The 20,000-nt window shown below is 35.7% G+C and overlaps 1 protein-coding gene across 7 annotated transcripts in view; it reads left to right on the top strand.

The window, feature by feature from the left end:
- Nucleotides 1–5,973: 5,973 nt before the first annotated feature.
- RALGAPB (Ral GTPase activating protein non-catalytic subunit beta) overlaps nt 5,974–20,000 on the top strand; it is an 843,236-nt gene continuing 829,209 nt past the window's right edge. For all 7 annotated transcript variants that reach the window (XM_053712501.1, XM_053712446.1, XM_053712384.1 and 4 more), the window contains exon 1: nt 5,974–6,249. The gene's annotated coding sequence lies outside the window, so the exon portion shown is untranslated. The remainder of the gene's footprint in view (nt 6,250–20,000) is intronic.

Here is a 20,000-nt window from a genome sequence, read left to right as displayed (position 1 = left end):
CATTGCCAGAGAAACAATGAAGGGAGGCGTCTTCTAAGTTGACCTATGGGATTTTGGATCCGAAGGGCCTATCCAATTCACCAATGATGGTACAGAACAAAAAGGTGTGGGGTTATATCACATGATTTAACCCCAAGCATAGAGAAAGAAAAAAAAATTTGGCTGCTAAACTCGTGGCTGCTAGATTTTTTTGGCTGCTAATTTTTGCTGGAAGGCTGGTAACTGATAACTGCTGCGGGGACACAGTTACTCCAAGCAAATTGGGCTACTTTTTCTTATCACATTGCAAAAATACTCCTTTTGTATTCTGAGGTGAATTGAACTGGAAGCTGAATATCGATTTGATTATTTTTGGTAAAGTATAAGAGGTTGCTAAATATAAGTAATATTCAAATCAAAGGTATTTAGTAATTATAATCAAATAGCAGGTCTAAAAGAACAAATTGTATTTTAACCTTGTGTTTCATAGTCCTGTACAGTGTTAAGCTTGTCTTTTGTATTCTAAGTAATTTAACTTTGCAAATATATAAATATATTTTAGAATTTGTCTTAACTGTAGGTAAATAAGAACTTATTTCAACATAGATAAATTGGCATTTAAACTGACTGTTTGCATTAAGAATATATATAACTCCTGGTGTTTTAATTAGAGTGTATATTGTTCTATTGTTTAATTAAGCACTGTTAAAGTATAATTCTGAATGTTAGTGGCTTATATCTTGGTATCTTATTGTAGTATTTTTAATGAAACTCAATTGTGAATAAGGGTAGTTCTAAAGGTAATTTTTATGATCTTTGCATAGCATATTATAATAGTTAAACATATATAGTTTGATTCAGGTCTGGCTTTCTACAAATATAATTCAATGGCATCTATTTATCAAGCTGTCAACCGCAAATACGCTGGAATTCCGCAGTGTATTTGTGGCGAGCCTGATTCCCCTTAGTTATCAAACCCTAAAGACCGGCAAAAGTAGAATTTTGTGACGTAACATACGATCCGCCGGACTCATTCCGACACAGATCGATGCTTACGTCATTACAGATGTTCCTAATGCAAGTTCGGAACAATCTGACTACTTTTGCTAGTTATCAAATGTCTACCAGGTACGCTCGGCACTATTCCGGCCCAGCGTACCTGGTTTTCAATCCGCCGCCCTGGAGGCCATAGGAATCAATGGGGGTCTGAAAGCAGCGAAAGCTCATGTTCGCTGCTGCCCGATATCCTATTGATTCCTATGGGAACGTTTACACCTAACACCCTAACATGTACCCCGAGTCTAAACACCCCTAATCTTCCGCCCCAACACCGCCGCCACCTACATTATACTTATTAACCCCTAATCTGCCGTCCCTACACCGCCACCACCTAAATAAAATTAATTAACCCCTATCCCGCCGCTCCCGGACCCCGCCGCAACTAAATAAACTTTTTAACCCCTAAACCGCCGCTCCCGGAGCCCACCATCACCTACATTATACTTATTAACCCCTATTCTGCTGCCCCTACACTGCCGCCACCTACATTATACTTATTAACCCCTAATCTGCCCCCCTACACCGCCGCCACCTACATTATACTTATTAACCCCTAAACCGCCGCTCCCGGAGCCCACTACCACTCTAATAAACTTATTAACCCCTAAACCGCCGCTCCCGGAGCCCACCGCCACCTACATTATATTTATTAACCCCTAATCTGCCCCCCCTACACCGCCGCCACTATATTAAATTTATTAACCCCTCCCGGTAAGGGCTTTTTGTAATTTAGTGTAGGGTAGGGCATTTTTTTTATTTTGGGGGGCTTTTTTATTTTGTTAGGGGGATTAGATTAGGTGTAATTAGTTTAAAAATCTTGTAATTATTTTATTATTTTCTGTAATTTAGTGTTTGTTTTTTTGTACTTTAGATAATTTTATTTAATTTTATTTAATTGTAGTTAATTTAGGGAATTTATTTAATTATAGTGTAGTGTTAGGTGTAATTGTAACTTAGGTTAGGTTTTATTTTACAGGTATATTTGTCTTTATTTTGCCTAGGTAGTTATTAAATAGTTAATAACTATTTAATAACTATTGTACCTAGTTAAAATAAATACAAACTTGCCTGTAAAATAAAAATAAACCCTAAGATAGCTACAATGTAACTATTAGTTATATTGTAGCTATCTTAGGGTTTATTTTATAGGTAAGTATTTAGTTTTAAAAAGGAATAATTTATTTAATGCTAGTAATATTTATTTATATTTATTTAAATTATATTTATGTTAGGGGGTGTTAGGGTTAGAACTACAAATGGAGGGCTTTCCAGGCGCCAACTGACGGAGGCTAGGTGTGTTAAAACAGGCAATTTATTATACAATTTATTACAATAAAAACAATAACGTCATGGATCCATGGTACAAGAGTTATACACTATTACAACAATACAGTAAATCGCAATGAAACAGTTAAAATAAAATAAAAATCTAAAAACAATATATTACAGTTGTGCAATGATCCTTGTAAACGTAGCACTAAGTATATCCGATAAACAGTGTGGGCTATCCACTCCGGTGGATTTGGGATGCTTCAAGTAATTTAAACGTGCACAAATAGATTGGTACTTCTTATGACAACTGTGCAAGTAAATGTGACAAACAAAAATATGTGGTTATCCGCAAATAATTAAATAAATAAGAGAGTGATGTACTCAGCTCAATAAACCTGTGCAATCACAAAATTAACTGATATCAAAAAATAGTCCAAAAAAAAAAATCCAAATAGTGTGTCCAAAAAATGATCCAAAAAATACAAATGTGTTGGTGTCTAAAAAATGCAAAAAATAGCTAGTGTCTAACGGTGTCAGGGATATTGAGACCGCAGTCTCCTGGGTGCAGGGGGAGGGTCACTTCAGATAGAGGTAAAACGGTAAACGGTACCTGTAAAAAAGCAAACAGGTTTAGGGGTTAATAAACTTTTAGGTTTAGGGGTTAATAAATTTAATATAGTGGCGGCGGTGTAGGGGGGCAGATTAGGGGTTAATACATATAATGTAGGTGGCAGCAGTGTAGGGGGGGCAGTTTAGGGGTTAATAGATATAATGTAGGTGGCGGCGGTGTAGAGGGGGGAAGATTAGGGGTTAATAAATATAATGTAGGTGGCGGTGGGCTCCGGGAGCGGCGGTTTAGGGGTTAAGCACTTTATTTAGTTGTGGCGGGGTCTGTGAGCAGCGGTTTAGGGGTTAATACATTTATTAGAGTTGCGGTAGGCTCCGGGAGCGGCGATATAGGGAGTAAACAGTATAGTATAGTGTGGGTGTTTAGTGACAGGGTATCAATAAAGCTGTAAAAAGGCTGAAGAGCAGCGAGATTGATGACTGTTAGTTAACAACAGTCCGCTGCTCATCGCACCGTACTTGGTGCGCGGCTTTTTGACAGCTTTTTTGATAATTTTGGAGAGCGTATTCAGATCCGCGGCAGCGATGTTAGGCGATTTTAGGCAAGCGTATTGGTGCCTTTGAATGCAGTTAAGTTGTCAGCTTAAAAAATAGATGCCAATGTGTCTAAAAATTTTAACTAATAAAAAGAATTTAGGAATTTACATTAATTTTATCGTCTTGGTATATGCAATTTTATTGGGGGTTTATTTTAAAGAATAATTATTAAATATAGTGTATTATAACCCGGCCATATACTGACAACGAGTAGTAACTATTTCACCAGAGCTAACACCTGAACAAGTAAAGGAAGTTAAGGAAATGGTGGAGAGGAATAATATATATTCTCTACTCGGATATATGTTAAACTAAGAGAAAGAAGAGAGGTTGGAGGGAATTTAAAGTGAAGATAAACTTGATCGTTATGGGAGAAATCAGTGTAACTATGAAATAAATCTAACCCCACTTTCATTTATGATATTTTTTTCTCTTCAAAATAAAAGTGTTTTTACAGCTAATCGCTCAGATATACTCATACCGCTCTTGCTCCCGGCAACAATCTACACTTTTTGTATTCAGTGACATTTCTTCATCCGGCCAATTGATTTTCTGGACTTTAGGCGGCCAAGTCCTAACATAGCATGCCCCTTGGATCAATTGCGCTTGTCCTTTTTTTCCCCCTACAGATCCCTGACTCTACCGCCTAAAGGCCAGAAAATCAATTGGCTGGATGAAGAAACGTCACTGTACTGAATAAAAAAAAAGTTCAGGTTGTTTCTGGGAGCAGGAGTGGTATGAGTAAATAAGAGTGATTAGCAGTAAAAATAATTTTATTTTAAAGAAAAAAAAAAATCATGAATGAAAGTGGACTTCAGGATTTATATCATAGTTACACTGATTTGTTCCATAACGATCAATTTTACCATCACTTTAAGTACTGATATAGGTTCTTGACCTCCTCCTAGTAGCTAGAAATATATCCCATATGTTATGAAGGACTGTGGCACATCATCATTCCGAAAGAAAATAATTTATCAGATAAGCATAACTTTTGTTTTTATTTCACTTGTATATCATTCATGTAGTGTTGTGATATATACATACAATAATGGTATAGTTTGAATCTGCAGAAAAAAAAAAAAAAAATTTGTCTGGGTTTCTCACTACAAAAATGACTTACAGCAGTAGGACTTAAACATAAGCAGCATCTAAAACTCCAAAAAACTCAGCACATGGGGTTGAAATGGCCCAGCAGTTAAAGGGATATGAAACCCATTTTTCTTTCTTTCATTATTCAGGTAGAACATGCAATTTTAAATCACTTTTCTGTTTTCTAATTTGTTTTATTCTTGTGTATTCTTTGTTGAAAAGTATGCCTAGGTAGGAACAGAAGCTGTTGATTGGTGGCTGTACACATATACCTCTTGCTATTGGCTTTAAAGGGACACTGAACCCAAATGTTTTATTTCGTGATTCAGACAGATCAAATTTTCTTCGTTCTCTTGATATCTTTATTTGAAAAAGAAAGTCCAGAACCTTTGACAGCACTTGTTTATTGGTTGTTCACCAAAATGGGCCGACATCTAAACTTACATTCTTGCTTTTAAAATAAAGAGAATACAGAAAATTTGATAATAGGATTCAATTAGACAGTTGCTTAAAATTGCATGTTCTATCTAAATCACAAAATAAAACATTTGGGTTCAGTGTCCCTTTAAGACAGCTATCAGTACTTACTGCTCCTTCAACAAAGGAAGTAAGAAAATGAAGCAAATTGGAAAGTTGTTTAAAATTGTATGACTTATCTCTGAATCATGAAAAAGTAGGGTTCACGTCCTTTTAAAGGTTTTAAAAATGAGGTCATCTTTGTCAGTTTACTCTTTCTAAATTTTCAAGTTGCATTTTTTTGTTTGCTAATTTCATAGACAACATGGGTTGTTCAACAATCCCTTTATGTTTTATAAGTTATTTCATCTAACTCAGTGTTTCTTATATATGTCCCATGGCATAACATACTCCATACACCTATATACTGTAGGTTTGTGTTGCTTTGACAAGCAGTTTATACTACCAGTATTTTTTTTTAAAAAGTAGTTTTTTTTGTTATCTAGCGCAAAAGACACGCACCGACAAAAAACAGAAATAGCACCTAGTTAGACTTCTTACAATGTAATAATTTACCAAGCTTTCCTAATTAATGAAAACATAGTAAAAGTGGCTTTGGGACATTTGCGGTTTAAGGTAATATACAGCTAAAAACTATTTTCTTTCATATTTAGGAATTTATTTTACTAGTCAATAAAAAAAATACAAATTACAAAGTTTAAACAGCCGACAGCACAAAGCTGTCATTCTAATACGCGTGCGCACATTGTTCACAACTGTCACTGTCAACAAGAGAAGCACGCGTTCCAAGCCTCGTACTGAAGATTCTACACCGCCCTGTTCCGCATGACGACAATACCAAGACGTTGTGCTATTGGCCTGCCCTGTCACAAAGTTAGATGTTGGCCAATCATACTGGGTGTATCCTGTGTCACGTGACCGGAGCGGGAGGCCGGCCATCTTGCGGCGGCTCTGGATGATCCGCCCTGCAGGTTGCGGAAGCGTTGATTCGGCAGTGGCCTGCGGCTTCGTGCGGAAAGCTGCTTTGCTAATGAGAAGTGGAGGGCTGGGGGAGTGGCCCGGAAATCCTGTGAGGTAAGGGGAGACCGGCTTCCCCATAGCAGACAGTAGGGAGCAATCTGAACTAGGAAAAAGAGATGGAGGAATACATTACCAACTAGTGACCCATCTATTGAGCAGGACTTCAGCTTGCTGAGTGAGAATAGGGTAAGGTTACTAAAGGCAAGCACTGATATATATTTTGTTAAAAAAGCCAAGTGTCACTGCATGTTTAACAGTCAATAAGGCTGCAGATAATTCATTGAAATGCTAGTTGGTTTGTGGCTTCTACTTTTTTTTTATATTGAAACTGATTATTCCAAGTTTTTCTGCAAGAAAGCAAATATCCTTTAACTTGATAAAAGTAGTACAACATTTTCTCTGAACTGAAGTAAGCTATCCTGGCTGCAGATTGGCCAAATCTAACATTTCAGGTAGAATGTGACACTGTCACTGGTTCTCTTCAGTAGTGTGACAAGTTGTTGCATATTGGCTATTTACTGAGTGGAGGTATATTCAAAGGTTGAGTTCCATGTTTATTTTTTGGCATATTTATGTGAACCAACAATATTTGTCACACTTAAAGGGACATATATGTCAAAATTAAACTTTTATGATTCACACAGCAGGTTATTTTACAATACCTTTTAAAGAGACATTCTAGTCAACATTTAAATGCACATAGATGAATTACATATTGCAATAGAAACATATTTGCAATAAACATTTATTAGTAGAAATGCTTCTAGTAAAAGTTATCATTAGTTTTTAACATTAGTGTTAACATTTTTCTCTGCATGTGTAACATAGCTAGATATTTTCAGTGCACCATAATTTTAAATGCTGCAGCTGCTCAGAGCACCAGTGGGGCTTGTATCATGTCAGCAATTAACAAATTGAGTCATTACCAAATGATACAAGCACCTTAGGCCCTGTGAGCAAGTGCTGTGTTTAAAATGCTGGAGCCCGGTGCATACTTAAATACACTTTTATTAGAAGTATTTTTCCTAATATATGTATATTACAAAAATGCTTCTATTCAGAACTGAAATGCATCCATGTGGATTCCCATTTGGGCTGGAATATCCCTTTTAACTAATATCAGATTTTCTTTGTTCTCTTGGAGTCTGTTTTTCATATCCTTAGCAGCAGCAGTGTATTATTGAAAACGAGCTGTGGATTGGGGGCTAAGCATATTTGTCTCTTGTTGTGACTCCCTAGAATTGTTCAGCAACTTCAGCTAGTTCCCAGTAGGGCATTGCTGCTCTGTAGCTGACTTTAACTATGTGTTTAATCCCTTTGCAGTGGTTAAACCACAGTTGTGCCTGATGAAATGCTTTATCATTAAAGCATTTTCTTTTTGCATTTGTATGCCCCTTTAACCCCTTAATGACCACAACACTTTTCTATTTTCTGTCCGTTTGGGACCAGGGCTATTTTTACATTTTTGCTGTGTTTGTGTTTAGCTGTAATTTGCCTCTTACTCATTTACTGTACCCACACATTATATACCGTTTTTCTCACCATTAAATAGACTTTCTAAATCTACCATTATTTTCATCATATCTTGTAATTTGCTATAAAAAATACAAAATATGATGAAAAAATGGAAAAAAACACACTTTTTCTTACTTTGACCCCCAAAATCTGCTACACATCTACAACTACCAAAAAACACCCATGCTAAATAGTTTCTAGATTTTGTCCTGAGTTTAGAAATACCCAATGTTTACATGTTCTTTGCTTTTTTTGCAAGTTATAGGGCCATAAATACAAGTAGCACTTTGCTATTTCCAAACCACTTTTTTTCAAAATTAGCGCTAGTTACATTGGAACACTGATATCTGTCAGGAATCCCTGAATATCCCTTGACATGTGTGTGTGTGTGTGTGTATATATATATATATATATATATATATATATAATTTTTTTTTTTTTTTTAGAAGACATCCCAAAGTATTGATCTAGACCCATTTTGGCATATGTCATGCCACCATTTCACCGCCAAAAGCGATCAAATAAAAAAATTGTTCACTTTTTCACAAACTTTAGGTTTCTCACTGAAATTATTCACAAACAGCTTGTGCAATTATGGCACAAATGGTTGTAAATGCTTCTCTGGGATCCCCTTTGTTCAGAAATAGCAGACATATATGGCTTTGGCGTTGCTTTTTGGTAATTAGAAGGCCGCTAAATGCTGCTGCGCATCACACGTGTATTATGGCTAGCAGTGAAGGGGTTAATTAGGTAGTTTGCAGGGTTAACTTTAGCTTTAGTGTAGAGATCAGCCTGACACATCACACCCCCTGATCCCTCCCAAACAGCTCCCTTTCCTCCCCCACCCCACAATTGTCCCCGCCATCTTAAGTACTGGCAGAAAGTCTGCCAGTACTAAAATAAAAGGTATCTTTGAATATTTTTTAGCATATTTACAAATGCTGCTATTTAGGATCCCCCCTTAGCCCCCAAGCTGTCTGCCAGTACCCAGTTTGCAAAAAAATTGCTTGTTATTTATTTATTTTTGTTTTTTTTTCTGTAGTGTAGCTTCCCCCCCCCAAAAACCAACACCCCACCCCCTAACCGATCTTTTCAAATATAATCTATTCCCCTTCTTTTTCCCCACTTCTAACAACAATATTTCTGTAGTGTAGCGGTTCCCACCCGCTCCCTCCCCGTGCACGCGTGCATGCCCCGGCCATCCCCGCGAACGATCCCGCCCCCTCCGCATCACAAGGGCCATCAATGGCCGCCACCCGCCTCCCACACTGGCTCCCACCCACCAACGAGCATAGCCATCAATGTCCGGTGCAGAGAGGGCCACAGAGTGGCTCTCTCTTCATCGGATGGCTAAAAATGGTTATTACAGGATGCCTCGTTATCGAGGCATCACTACAATAACCGGAAAGCAGCTGGAAGCGAGCAGGATCGCTCCCAGCTGCTTTCCAGACCAAGGACGTGCAGGGTACGTCCTCAGGCATTAACTGTCTTTTTTTTATTTTTTTTTGAGGACGTACCCTGCACGTCGTCGGTCGTTAAGGGGTTAAATGTACCAAACAACATTCTGTCATTAATACTTCATGTTATATCATTAGTTTATTAAGACATGTATGACAAACACTTTGCCATTATGCCATGCCATGTAATGTAATTTAATGTGGAGGGAGCTAAAGTTATTCTATGTTGTGTGACCGTTTTAGGATAAGTTTCTGAAGCTAGTTTTTTATTTTATTTTTTTTGTAGGTTCTTTCACATCTTTTTGATTATCTTAATAATCCATTACAGTGTTCTCCCCAGGACCTTTTTAATGGATACACAAAGCAGCTGATTTTACTGACCACCTGACTAAAATATAAGTCCGTTTTCAGTTAAAATTAGCTAATATTAACATTTTCAATGTTTATTGCTCAAATTATCATTAAATACATTTGTTTAAATTATAAAATTAATGTGTGCTTTAAATAGAAGAAAATGTTATCATATAACAAAATATTACACTTCCCCCACCGGCTACTTCATAATGCCACCCAGCTGGCAAAAAATTCTGTGGGGAACACTGCACTAATACTTTTGGAACCTTAGAAGGATTCCACAACTGATGTATTTTACAGTAATTATAAGTACTATAGGTATATACATTTTAATTAATACACAGAAATAATAGCTCCTGAGGGTTTGCAAGTCGTTCTGTAAATTAAATGAAGCTATGTATGTGTGTGTGTGTATATATATATATATATATATATATATATATATATATATATATATATATATATATATATATATATATATATATATATATATATATATATATATATATATATATATATATATATATATATATATATATATATATATATAGTGATTAAGGTTGTCTATTTAAAGGGACATTAGTAACAGCAAAGCAGTGAAAGTTTTTCATTATTCTAAATTATGTTTTGTTTTTGTGTTTTGCTTTTTTTAAAGGGACATGGAACCTATTTTTTTTTCTTTCATGGTTTAGAAAGAGCATGCAATTTTAAACAACTTCCTAATTTACTTCTATTATCTAATTTGCTTCATTCTCTGGATAGGCTTTGCTGAAAATCATATCTAGGGCTCAGTAGCTGCTGATTGGTGGCTGCACATAGATGCCTCGTGGGATTGGCTGAACAATGTGCATTGCTATTTATTCAACAAAGGATATCTAAAGAAGGAAGCAAATTAGATAATAGAAGTACATTGGAATGTTGGTTAAAATAGTATTCTCTACCTGAATCATGAAAGAGAAAACTTTTGGAATTAGTGTCCCTTTTAATATATGCATGTTAATAGACATACAAGGTCTTAAAAGAATAGTATGGCCAAAATGCATGAGTAAATTTCAGTTTTTCTATTATCTTTTTCGCTTTGTCCTCTTGGTATCCTTTTGTTGAAAGCATACATAGATACTGTAGTCTCAGGAGCAGCAATGCACTAGTGGGCTCTATCTGCTGATTGGCAGTTGCACAAATATGCCTATTGTCATTGGCTCACCATATGTTCAGCTAGATCCCAGTAATACATTGTTGCTCCTTCAACGAAGGATACAAAGAGAATTAAGAAAAATTGATAATAGAAGTAAATTGGAAAGTTGTTTATAATTGTACACACTATCTGAATCATGAAAGAAAATGTTAGGTTTCATGTTCCTTTAATTTGTGTCATACAAGCCTCTTCTGAGATGGTGTGGTTTTTGAATATTGGTGCACATTTTAATCTTGCATTTTCTTTCCTTTTAATGTATTGACACAATGCTTTGGTTTATAAAGATTTTTCTTTGTGCGTTGTATGAGGTTTGAGCTCTATTTTCAGTCACTACAAAGCTTTGGAAGTCAAATTATTTTTTTTGCTTGTGGAGCTAGAGCTGCTGGGTGCTCCTTATAAAACAAGAAATTAAAGGGACACTGTACCCAAATTTTTTCTTTTGTGATTCAGATAGAGCATGCAATTTTAAGAAACTTTCTAATTTACTCCTATTAGCAAATGTTCTCCATTCTCTTGGTATCTTTATTTGAAAAGCAAGAATGTAAGTTTAGGCTCCGGCCCATTTTGGTGAACAACCAAAGTTCTTGCTGATTGGTGGATAAATTAATCCACCAATAAACAAGTGCTGTCTAAGGTACTGGACTTTCTGTTTCAAATAAAGATAGCAAGAGAACGAAGAAAATTGATAATAGGAGAAAATTAGAAAGTTGCTTAAAATTGCATGCTGATATCTGATTCACAAAAGAAAAAAAAATGGGTTCAGTGACCCTTTGTCTTTTTGGAACTTGTATTGCTGCTGGTACAATGAATTTGTATCATGATATGGTAAGCCAAGGTTTTAGAGTCTTGCTGTTAGAATGTTGGCATTTGAAATTCAGTGTCAGGATTGCATTGAAAACGTTAGAGCTGTTTAATATAAAGGTTTTTATTTGTTGCAACTCAACAGTCTCTTAACTATTCTAGACATATCATTATAAGAGGACTCTTTTGGAGTGGCAAAGAGAGGCTTTGCTAGTTAGGTTTGAATGTGACAGCATTTTGAAAATAGTGCTTAGATGTAGAAATATAATTTAAATACCTCCACTTAAAGGGACATGAAACCCACTTTTTTTTTTAAGATTCAGATGGAGCATACAACTTTCCAATATACTTCTATTATCAAATTTGCTCCATTCTCTTGGAATCGTGTGCTGAAGGAGCAGCAATGCAGTACTGGGAGATAGCTGTAAGACAATGATCAGACATATATGTGCAGCAACGAAGCAGCTTCTCAGCCTACCTAGGTTTACCTTTACTTTTAAACAAAAGTATACAAAGATAACAAAACAAATGAGATAATATAAATAGATTGGTTATGATTCAGATAGGGGATGCAATTTTTAACGACTTTCCAATTCACTTTTAGCATCAAATTTGCTTTGTTCTTTTGGTATTCTTAGTTGAAAGATAAACCTTGATAGGCTCATGTGTTAATTTCTAAACTCGTGAAGGCCTCCTTATCTCAATGCATTTGACAGTTTTTCACAGGTAGAGAGAGGGTGTTAGTTCATGTAAGCCATTTAGATAACACGCCAGTTGAGTTACTTATGAGAGGGTACTGATTGGATGAAATGCAAGTCTGTCAAAATAACTGAAATGAGGGGGCAGTTTGCAGAAGCTTAGATACAAGGTAATCCCAGAGGTTAAAATATAACAGTGTTGTTTATGAAAAACTAGGGAATGGGTAATAAAGGGATTATCTATCGTTATAAACAATAACAAATCTGGAGTAGACACTCCCTTTTAAGCTACTAAGTTTTATTTACAAGTTATTTAAAATTGCATGCTCTATCTGAATCATGAAAGAAACAGTTCAGGTTTCATTCCCTTTAAAGTAGACATCCTCAAACTTGGCCCTCCAGAGGTTTTGGACCTACATTTCCCATGATGCTCAGCCAGCTGATATGCTGGCTGAGCATCATGGGAAATGTAGTTCCAAAACCTCTGGAGGGCCAAGTTTGAGGATGTCTACTTTAATTTAAAGTGACTGTAAACTTTAAATATTTACTGCCTAGCATAGAAAATTATTATTAAAAACAGGAGAACTTTCATTGATTAGATTTTTTTAAGACTCTTCATTTCTAAAATATTTACCATTTAGAGATGGTAAACATTGCACAGTTCCTTCACCAGCATCTCCTACTTTATTTAGCTGAGCATTGATAAGTCCCTGTTTTTATTAATTTTATATACTAGGCAGTAAATATTTAATGTTTACAATCACTGAGTTGTAATAAGATATCGTTGTCAGAGGCCTGTTCTGGCAGCCAGTAACACTATTATGGCCACCTGCAAACTAGTTCCCCTGTGGGCTGTGTGTTGTTCAGGCACTATGTGAAGGGACTAAACTAGACGTGTAATGGAAGATGTGCAAATAATACAATTATTATTCAGTGCCTGTAGTTAGAGGAGACTACTAATGACCTTGTGTAAGTCACAAGTCCCATGGCACTGCATAGCCCCAATTCAACTTTCCGCTGTTAGTATCAACAGTCAAAAATGGGCTCTGCTATAAACCAGTTCCCATGTTGCACCATCCTTGTTACTGTCACAGACTCATCATGCACTTCTGGTACTGGAACCTCAAGACAAGACTTTGAGTAGTCATGTTAATGGCAAATCCCCTTAAGGAATAATGCTATTATAATCTCAGCATTTTGTCTCGGAGTGCTCTTTGTGAGATCGATCCTTCACACTCATCGTGGAATAGGCTATCATTACCATTGCTTCTGGACGAGCAGCATTAATATAAGATGGAACGCTCAGAGATAAAGTGCTGCAGCAAACAGAAGGGAAGTTTTCTGGGTGCTATTTCTAATTACTTTTGATCTGGCGCTTGGAGTTTGTTCCTTTTGTAATTAACTTTTTTATGGTTCTATTCCATCTGTCCATCCGATTTTTAACTGTAGTTGCTCTCAAGCAGCATTCATTCATCAAAAATCACATGCGAGCAAGCATTTGCGGAATATCAAAATATAAGTAAAGGTGACGTTCTTGTGACATGAAAATAAATGATGGAACATTTACCTTATTATATATTGGAGTCTTTTAATTATGTAAGTTTTTAAGGTGCATGAAACTCAAAAATTTTCATGGTTCAGATAGAGAATGCAGTTTAACAAAAGTTTTAATTTACTTAAGTTATCAAATATATTTTGTTTTTAGTTGTTGTTGGAATGCATTGCACTACCAGCAACCAGCTGATGATTATTGGTTACACATGTCTCTCTTGTCATTGACTTACCAGATGGGTAGCTCCCAGTTGTGCATTTCTGCTCTGGAGCTGACTATAACTATGTGTTTAACCCCTTCCCAGGGGTTAAGTGGACAGTAAAGTCAAAATTAAATATTCATGATTCAGATAGAACATGTCATTTTAAACAACTTTACAGTTTACTTCTATTATCTAATTTGCTTTGTCCTTTTGGTATCCTTTGTTGAAAAGCTTACCTAGGTAGGCTCAGGAGCAGCAAGTCACTACTGGGAGCTAGCTGCTGATTTGTGGCTGTACGTATATTCCTTTTGACATTGGCTAGCCAGATGTAGTCGGCTAGCTCCTAGTAGTTCCCTGCTGCTCTTTCCTCAAAGGATTCCAAGATAATAAATAAAAACACATTTTTCTTTGGCTAATATTTTATAGCAAGAGAACAGCCACCATCATTTTATAACTTGCAAAACTCGTTCCTTGCAAAAGATCCTTCAAGCATGCCAGGCTTGTGCATAGGAGAATTCTCTTGTAGGCACTGCATTTTGACTCAACTTGCCCCATCTCTTATTTTCATGTGTTGCACGTTTTCCATTTAGTTTTTATTGATGTGGAAACTGGTTACAAAAATATTTATCTCCATTAAAGTCTATGGATATTTTTTATATTACCACCACTTTCTAAACTTTACCACCTCAATGGAAACTAGTCCGAAGTTGGCGTAGTCACCTGTTCTGGTCTCTCCTCACTGTAGGAAGTCAGTCATCAAAACTCCTTCTGCATTGCAAATTACAGATGCCATAATCTTGCCAGCACTTGCTTGGACACAAAATTTCCGAGGGGAAGGAAAAGCACTGTGTTTCCACTGCTTGGATTGTGCTGTTGTCTAAAGATCCAAGTAGTGCAGCCACAACTCGTCCTTAAATGTGGAAGTTGTCAGGATTCCTTTGAGTTCCTGAAAACCTACCATCCGTTGTCCCAAGGGGCGTGGACAGAAATGACCACTGCCCTGATTACAGAAAAACGAAAAAATGCGGCAGCAACAAGCGGAGTAAGAGATAATTTAAAATTCAAATACTTTATTTCTCATATCTTAAAAAAGCCAATTGGCAAAGAATACAAAGGGTAGCAGGTGATAACCCTCCTTACATGTTTCGTGCCTATGCTCGGCACTTAATCATAGGAGTGAGATATGTTAGTACAACCCCTGCTATTTAAAGGGGAAGTACCCAATGATGGCAAAGCTTTAGAAACACCTGTATCAAAGTAGTGTTAAAACTGCTTACCCTCACCTAGCACTAACCAAAAACACAGAAAGGTATATTGTGTTTGAAAAAATATATATATATGTACATGTATGTAAATGCTGAATAACTTAATAAGATATATAGTTATACATGATATGTAAATACACATAAAACAACAACTTCAGTGTTATGTTATAACCTTGTAACCTTATGTCATTCTAGATACTAATTATGAATCACCTCCTATAGGCTAAACTGTATTTATTATTTTGTGATAAATACCTATAATGAATATCTAGGGAATTATATCGAGAAATAGGGGACTATATTTATGTGTTCCTATTTATGGACCTAACTGTATCCCATTATTCATTCATACTTATACAAACCAAGTATAGAATGTATAATATTTAAAATTTAAATTGAACTGAATGAGAGCCTAAGATCCAATATTTGTTAAAGGTAGATTACTATATGCAATATTATTGAGAAACTTTGTTAAAATTTCTGCATAGTAAATTAAATTGACCCTTAAAAAATAGACCAAAAAAGTATATATATATAAATAACTATTCCACATAGTAGGACATGCCCCATTCTCTATTTAGACCCTGTGGTACTATCGTTTTAAGTTTGTAGATCCAAAATAATTCACGTTTGAGCAACAATTTTTGTTTGTTGCCCCCTCTAGTGGGTGACTGAATTTTATCAATAACTTTAACAGTAATGTGTGCTATGTGAGTCATATGTGTTTGATTAAAATGAACCGCTACCGCCGAGTCTTTGTTGTAGTTTTTAGTGTCCCTAATATGTTCTCTGATACGTGATCTGAGCTCTCTGGTCGTTTGACCAATATATTGTAGGGAACAAAGGGAGCATTCTATTAAATAAACTACAAACTCAGTCCTACAATTTGCATAGAACTCCATATTATATCTTTCATGTGTTGCTGAACTGGTGAAAGTATCACTTTTTTCAATAACTTCACACGTAATGCATGGTTTAGTGCATTAGACCCTGTGGTACTATCGTTTTAAGTTTGTAGATCCAAAATAATTCACGTTTGAGCAACAATTTTTGTTTGTTGCCCCCTCTAGTGGGTGACTGAATTTTATCAATAACTTTAACAGTAATGTGTGCTATGTGAGTCATGAGAGTTGTCTCTACCACAGAGTATTCGAAACAATTCAATGAAATCACAGCTATTCTCAAGAAACATTTACATATATTAAAAGAAGATGAATCTTTGGGTAACATTTTTCATACTTGTAAATTTGTGTCCAAGAAACCACCGACTCTGAGCACCAGGCTGGTACCTAGTATGGTAAATACAATAACAAATAAACGGGGGAGTAATTGGATAAGGAAAAAAGGCACATACAAATGTGGCACTAAACCATGCATTACGTGTGAAGTTATTGAAAAAAGTGATACTTTCACCAGTTCAGCAACACATGAAAGATATAATATGGAGTTCTATGCAAATTGTAGGACTGAGTTTGTAGTTTATTTAATAGAATGCTCCCTTTGTTCCCTACAATATATTGGTCAAACGACCAGAGAGCTCAGATCACGTATCAGAGAACATATTAGGGACACTAAAAACTACAACAAAGACTCGGCGGTAGCGGTTCATTTTAATCAAACACATATGACTCACATAGCACACATTACTGTTAAAGTTATTGATAAAATTCAGTCACCCACTAGAGGGGGCAACAAACAAAAATTGTTGCTCAAACGTGAATTATTTTGGATCTACAAACTTAAAACGATAGTACCACAGGGTCTAAATAGAGAATGGGACATGTCCTACTATGTGGAATAGTTATTTATATATATATACTTTTTTGGTCTATTTTTTAAGGGTCAATTTAATTTACTATGCAGAAATTTTAACAAAGTTTCTCAATAATATTGCATATAGTAATCTACCTTTAACAAATATTGGATCTTAGGCTCTCATTCAGTTCAATTTAAATTTTAAATATTATACATTCTATACTTGGTTTGTATAAGTATGAATGAATAATGGGATACAGTTAGGTCCATAAATAGGAACACATAAATATAGTCCCCTATTTCTCGATATAATTCCCTAGATATTCATTATAGGTATTTATCACAAAATAATAAATACAGTTTAGCCTATAGGAGGTGATTCATAATTAGTATCTAGAATGACATAAGGTTACAAGGTTATAACATAACACTGAAGTTGTTGTTTTATGTGTATTTACATATCATGTATAACTATATATCTTATTAAGTTATTCAGCATTTACATACATGTACATATATATATATTTTTTCAAACACAATATACCTTTCTGTGTTTTTGGTTAGTGCTAGGTGAGGGTAAGCAGTTTTAACACTACTTTGATACAGGTGTTTCTAAAGCTTTGCCATCATTGGGTACTTCCCCTTTAAATAGCAGGGGTTGTACTAACATATCTCACTCCTATGATTAAGTGCCGAGCATAGGCACGAAACATGTAAGGAGGGTTATCACCTGCTACCCTTTGTATTCTTTGCCAATTGGCTTTTTTAAGATATGAGAAATAAAGTATTTGAATTTTAAATTATCTCTTACTCCGCTTGTTGCTGCCGCATTTTTTCGTTTTTCTGGGATTGTAAGCAGCGGAACCGGCTGCAAACAGCGGCGTGCACCCCCAGTGCTCCACTACTATCTTTCCCACACACTTCCGGTTAATCGAGAAACCGGCTAAAGGGCCTGCAGCGGTTCAGCGTTCGTGGAACTGCCCTGATTACCTTTTAAAGGTAATCTGGATCATACTTACCTTGTGGTATGCTTTTTCCCTGCAGCATGAGGATCCTGGCTGTTGGGAGCGGTTGTATAGGCTTTCTTCCTCACGGAGAAACCTTTAGTGGAATTTGCCATGTTCCAACATTACGTTTTTCAATGTCCTGGTTAAAATTGATGTCCATATAGTAAATACTAGTGCGTTGTAATGTATCATTGCATTGTTTTACGAAGGGTTGGCATATAACGATCACCTGGTTTTGTCACATTAATACGTAATTTTCTCTATAGCGTACTTGATTTGATTGAGACCTTGTCTATTTACTACTCAATTGAAAACTACAGCTAGTCTTGATCTTTATTGGGTAGGTTTACCACATGTTACAAAGGTAACCTTAGTGTTTAATGTCCCTTTAAAATTATAATTGCTTTATTCTCATCTCACTGGTAAGCATTACCAGAGAGGGCCACTATAGCTAGAACTTAACAAATATAAGCAATTTTATATATTGGCTCATATCCCTGGGTAATATTTCCCAGGCTCCCTTCCTTTTTTTTTTCCCTTTGTCAGTCTTTAGGCTGGACATTACAAGGAGGATAAGGGGAATGGGTCCAGATTACCTTTATAGGTAATTAAGAGAGTGGTAATTTTTGTCGACGCCCATTGGTCATTACCGAGGGATATGAGCCAAGATATAAAAATTGTTTATATTTATTCGTTAATTTCTAGCTATCACATTTTTTTTAATACATCTTTAAAGGTATCCTGAACCCAATTTTTTTTTCTTTCTTGATTCAGATAGATAGAGCATGCAATTTTAAGATAAATTCTAATTTACTCCTATTAATTTTTCTTCGTTCTGTTGGTACCTTTATTTGAAAAAGCAGGAATGCAAGCTTCTGAGACAGCCCATCTTTGGTTCAGCACCTGGGTAGCGCTTGCTGATTGGTGGCTAAATGTAGCTACCAATCAGCAAGTGCTACCCAGATGCTGAACCAAAGATGGGCTGGCTCGTAAGCTTACATTCCTTCTTTTTCAAATAAAGATACCAAATATATTATACACACTGCATTATGAAATGTAAATATGGCCTAAATGACTTAAGAAATTGTTGTTTACACTTGGTTCAACCCCTCTCTAGTAGGGCTGCAACTAATGATTATTTTCATAATCGATTAATCGGACCATTATTTTTTTCGATAAATCAGATAAAATAAGAATCAGTAATAGTTTCTGATTATTTTAAATAAAATCCACATACTGAGTGTTACAAATATAAACTTCAGACTAAAACTTTACGCAACTGTTTGTCCAATTTTTAAGCAGCAGAGCACATTTTTATAAGTAAGCAAAACAAAACCGCAAACTGTTTAAAAAGATAGTTTACCTCTTTCTAGTTCTATTACTGTTTATAACATTCTGTTATTCACTCTTTCAGAAACTTTGCATTTAAATGCAAAAATGTCAACATGACAACATGCTCCTGGCTGAGCCTGGCTCACTTTTTGCGAGCAATATTGCCTGCAGCAGAGAAGAGGCGCTCGCATGGTGTTGAGGTGCTTGAGATGCATAAGTAGGATTTTGCCAATTTCGCCAAAGGGGGATATTTATCTTTGTTAGCTCCTCACCAATTCTAAGTGTTTTTCACCTTGACAAGGGGCTTCTCAACAAAGTAAGCCTGGACTTTGTTCTAACATAAAAAATAAATTGAATATCTATATGCAATGGTAAATAGCCAGCTGTAAGGTTAGGGAAAAATATCTAGTCTACTCTAAAAATAACAGATATATACTTATAGAGTTTGAATGTGGTAGATGATATCACAATTTATTAAAAATCTATATTAAAAAAAAAAAAAAAAAAGCGCTAAGGACTTTATATCAATAACAGGACAAAGCCTTACACATTTATCTATACAGTACGTATAATCAGCAATATCAAGCAATCCGCTAATAATTGTGCAAACAAATAATAGTTCCCATCAATCTAGGGTTAAGTGTAAATAACAAGCTCGGCACTATATCATACAAAGTATAGTCCCAAATCACCTGATTTAATATAAACAATCCTAATGATGACTCCTATTATTTCTGGGTTGCACATAAGCCTGGAGTAGTTGTAAACTTATACTGTCCTGAAAAAGTGAAAAGTAATCGTCTG

Source organism: Bombina bombina, chromosome 1, assembly GCF_027579735.1.
Source record: "Bombina bombina isolate aBomBom1 chromosome 1, aBomBom1.pri, whole genome shotgun sequence".
Classification (NCBI taxonomy): Eukaryota; Metazoa; Chordata; class Amphibia; order Anura; family Bombinatoridae; genus Bombina; species Bombina bombina.
Note: the sequence above shows the minus strand (reverse complement) of the source record. Positions and strands in the feature narration are given on the sequence as shown.